This window comes from Canis lupus, chromosome 35, assembly GCF_048164855.1.
Source record: "Canis lupus baileyi chromosome 35, mCanLup2.hap1, whole genome shotgun sequence".
Lineage (NCBI taxonomy): Eukaryota > Metazoa > Chordata > Mammalia > Carnivora > Canidae > Canis > Canis lupus.
This window is the reverse complement of record NC_132872.1, coordinates 28,044,439-28,049,245: the sequence shown is the minus strand read 5'-3', so window position 1 is coordinate 28,049,245 and position 4,807 is coordinate 28,044,439. Positions and strand designations below refer to the sequence as shown.

The 4,807-nt window shown below is 32.4% G+C and overlaps 1 non-coding gene across 1 annotated transcript; it reads right to left on the bottom strand.

Moving 5' to 3' along the window:
* Nucleotides 1-226: 226 nt before the first annotated feature.
* Nucleotides 227-389, bottom strand: LOC140625280 (U1 spliceosomal RNA). The gene has a single exon (XR_012024632.1). It is a non-coding gene; the product is annotated as a U1 spliceosomal RNA (small nuclear RNA).
* Nucleotides 390-4,807: the final 4,418 nt, after the last annotated feature.

Here is a 4,807-nt window from a genome sequence, read left to right as displayed (position 1 = left end):
CTCTGCAAGACTGAGATTCAGAAATGTCCATCTGATCTTGTTTATTACTTTTTTTCATGTAATACAAACTCTCTTCTTAATGCCCTAGCATATGAGACAAATATTATCTCTTACCTACCACCCCTGTCCCTAACACTCATAGACACACACTCTCATTCTATGGTCTATAATGTGGCCTCTGTGGTCTAATCTCACTGAAGTCTTTTTATTTTTATTTTTTTATTTTTAGGGGAAAACAAGATAGCAGTCCTCCATTACCACAAATTATATAGTCTACTATCCCACATTTGGGGAAATCATAATTTCAGCATATTCAGAGTGTAGTGGGTAAGCATCGCCCTGGGAAAACCACTTTCTTCATCATGGTATCTCCCCTGCCCGGTAAATATCATGGAATTCCTTTTATATTATATTCCTGTATCCATGTATTTGCTCAAACTATTCATTCTAGAATATCCTTTCCCCTATCTTTACTCGATGACTTCTCTGTATATATCATTGAGAAATTATTTTAATTTTCATTTAAAATATGTTGGCATGTTGAGCATCTGTGCAATACTTAGGCTTGTTAAACAATGAATAATAAGATGTGTAAGTTTACTTCAGTGACAGGTATAGGGAGTATAGTAGAAAAAGCTTTTCAAAATAAGATAGAAAAATATATTTAAATATCCTTCTAACTTTCTTCAAAATTAAACAGAAAAATATAATTAAGTGCCTCTTCTAATCCATTTAACTGCCTAAACCTATGTAATCTTGGACAAATTCCTTAATTTCTATGAAAACCATATACCCATTAGTAAATTTTAAATTGTAAAAGAGCAACTAGTAATAATTAAAGTAAAATTTTAAATTGATAAATATGCAGTTATAATTTTCAAATACATTAATTAAAATATTGCAACACTGTATCTTTCTTATACTAGCCTGAATATTCACTAGCCTGAATTTAAATATACTTCCTAAACCAGTTGAAACATAAATGGTTTGATAATAGAAATAAATGATCAAATTGAAGCCACAAAATTTGATTTTAATAATTAAGAGTAGTGACCAACATATATTTTTTAAATTAAACTCTTAGCAGAAATTTTATTCCAGTGATAAAAAGGTCTACACTTGTTTTTACCTTTTGAAGCAAAGGATATTTATTTATTTATTTACTTATTTCAAAGTGAATTAATATTTCACAGTTAAATAATCATATCTTGTTCTATATATTATATATGAAAACTTAACTCTATAAAATAATTATGACTTCACTGGAATATTATTCATGAACACTTACTATTTTTCTAAGCATTTAAGAAAAATTACACTATTTTTTGTAAATGTATTAACTCAAACCTCCAGTTGCAACTTGGGGCTTGCTGGTTAGTTCTTAAACTACCAGCAAACATACAGCAAACCATCCTAAATGCCATAATGTAGTCAGTAAATTCATTTGTATTTAATTCACGCACAGCATTTTTCTAGAATGTGGGTTCTAATTAGAAAAAATACAGATAATGAATAGTTTGTGATTATTGATTATGAAGGCATTTAGTTAAATGTGGTCTATGAAGTGCTCATTCACATTGTATACAAAAGTTCAAAGAAAGGTAACTTAGAGTCGAGAGCATAATTTTTTTTGTCACCAGTGTTTTAACTACTTCAAACTAAATTTAAAATTACTGTCTTTTAGAAAAGATTTTATCTTTTGAACAATCTAAAAACAATTAGGAAGGGTATTTCTTGGAAACTGTCTAAAGTATTTGTCTTTATGGCTTGTTGACATAAATGCCAAGAGAAATATTCTGTATTCTCTATTTATATCCTAGTGGATACCTGATTGTAATGTCTGCCAAATATTTCTGCCAAATTACAATCTTGTGAAGTTCAAGGATGTTAATTATTTTATTTGTTATTTTTGTATAATAGAAGCTATAATTTTGCATTCAGTTGAGTAGCTTCGAAGAAGACTCAAACCAACCCGTATAATTATGATTCACACACACACACACACACACACAATTTATTACTAAAAAGGTATTGCTAATATCTTTTTGAGCACAGCCTCACACCTTAAAATTTTGTCTCGAATTCTTAGAAGAATGCATTTGTTATGGACAGTCACAACTGAGGAGATAGCTAATTAATATTGTTTAAGAGATGTTAGGGAAATTGTATAGGTGGTAAAGTAGCATATCCCAGGAGTATGTTAAAATATAACAAATATATCAGCTGAGACAAATGATCCACCTAATCCAGTATTCTCTATATTATGGTTACTAAAGGTATTTTAATTGTTTTATGAGCTCTAAGCTAAATGACCTTCCATGAGTATCTGTTATGGTGATCTCTATCCACAAGGCAGGACCAATGTACGTTAATGACAACTCTATGTCCAGAATGGTTGCCAAAGACACTTATTCAATGACAATCTTCTAGTTCAGAGTCTTTGACAAAAAAAAAAAAAAAAAAAAAAAAAAAAAAAAAGATTTAATTCTGTACAGTAGGGACTTGGTTTTAGCCAGCAATGTTGTAATTAAGTCAATGTTTTTCTTTTCTTTTCTTTTAAAAATTTTATTTATTCACTTGAGAGAGAGCATGAGAGAGAGAGGGAGACAGCAAGCAAGCATGGGGCTGGGGCGGGTGGAAGAGCAGAGGGAGGAGAAGCAGGCCCCATGCTGAACAGGGAGCCCAACTCCCAGCTCCATCCCAGAACGATCTGAGCCAAAGGCCAACACTTAAATGATTGAGCTACCCAGGTATCCCAAGCCAATGGTTTTCTTTAAATATTTCTTCCAAATTGCCATTGCTCATTACATGTTCATAAGTTTTTGTTGCTTGCAATTTTATCACAATGATTACATTTTGTTAAAAGTCTCTTATATTAGTTTGTATTTATTCATTGAATGTTTCTTTTTGAAGGCCTTAATGCCATTTTTTCCTGGTTGTTTCATTCCAATGAAATGTATATTTTTCTGTATTATAAACATGACTGAACAGAAAATGAACTATTAAGCCTTAAAGTAATGCTCTTTTGAGGAGTAAGTTTAAAGTTCCAAAAAAGACAGAAAAGTATGGATGATTCAGTGATAGATATGGTAGATAAAAGAAGGAAGGAAGGCAGGCAGGCAGGCAAAATTCATCAGAAAAATAATTGTAATTGTATCTAGGTAATGGGTAATAAAACATAATGGTGATTCTGCTTTTATTTTTCCTTTGTTATTTTTCCCAATTGGATGTCATCAGCATTTTTATAATTTGTACTTCAAACTAAATGTTACAAAACACTACTTTTTAGATATTAGCGCAAAAATAAAAAAGAAAGGGCATGTATGTATGTATCAAAATAATTTTAAAAATGACTAATATCCAACACTGTAAGGTTAAAAAATAAACTGAAGCAGTTTTATGTTTGAGTGTAGAAAAAAACAAACTACTAACTTATCTGGCATCAGACAATTCATTGTTCATATAAGGTTTTATTTTTTTTAAGGTTTTATTTCTATGAAAGAAGTAACCAACACATTTTTAGATATATATATATTTTTTTAAAGAAGCCAGGGGCACCTGGGTGGCTCAGTAGGTTGAGCATCTGCCTTCAGCTCTGGGCCTGATCCTGGGATGGAGCAAGGGGTAGGGATCTCTGTCCAGTGAGGAGCCTGCTTTCTCTCTCTCTCTCGTACCCTCCCTCACCTTTGCACATGCTGTCTCTCTCACTGTGTCTCAAATAAATAAATTTAAAAAAAATAAAAAAAATAAAAAGAAGCCAGATAAATCTGAGTTCAGACACCCAGATATTAAAATAAACCCATTAAAAAGTATTTTATGATCATGACTATAAAAAAAACTTCTCTGATCCTGAGTATGGCAATTAAAAAAAATGAAAAATTGGATCAGATGGATGACTCTAATGCTCTTATCAGCTCCAGCAGTCTCATCAAAGTCACTCCCAGGATTTCTATGCTTTTAGTCTGATGGTCCAACACAGTCTTGAAAATGTCTCAAAGTAAAATTTACCAAAGAATGAAAAAGTCTGCACAGTACTATGAAAACTGATATATTCTAAGACAACTACAGATGTCACCCTGTAGGAACTGTGTACTTTGACTAAAACAAATGTTAGACTTAATGAAACAATGTCAGTATTCATGCTGCGGTAAAACCCGATGATGCTACATTGGCTGAGAGAATGATGGACATGACGCATTATTATAATATTCATTTTGATGTTAAATTTTCAGTTTAAGTCTTTAAATGAGGTCAGAGACAATTTATGCACACCCATGTTTCTCCATTCCGTCAGTCATTATCTCTCCATTTAAAATGTGGCATCCAGCATTTAATTGAGTTTCTAAAAGGGACTAATTAATCATGAAATAGGTTTTTAGCCAGGTTTTCAGGTTGAAAGTCATTTATGCCATATCTGCTTGAAAGCAAAAGATTATACCCGACTGGAAAATGAACTATGCTATTATCTCACCAGAGAATGAGGCAGTAAGGGCCATTCTCTTGAAACAGTAAGGATTCCTTCAAACATATGCTCATGATTAAAATTAGGTTCTGCTTAGCATGGAAACCGTGGATGATACATTAGCACTCGGTCCCTCATAAGACAATCCACTTCTCCTATTTAGGATTAAGGAATATTTTATTTCAGGAGATTATATTTTTATTAAGGTACATTGTTTTGATATAATTAAAGAGGTTTTATTTGTTTCTAAGTGTCCGTCCTGGTTTTTAACTACAGAGACATAGGGGCACCCGGGAGGCTCAGCGGTTTTGCGCTGCCTTCGGCTCAGGGCCTGACCCCGGGGTC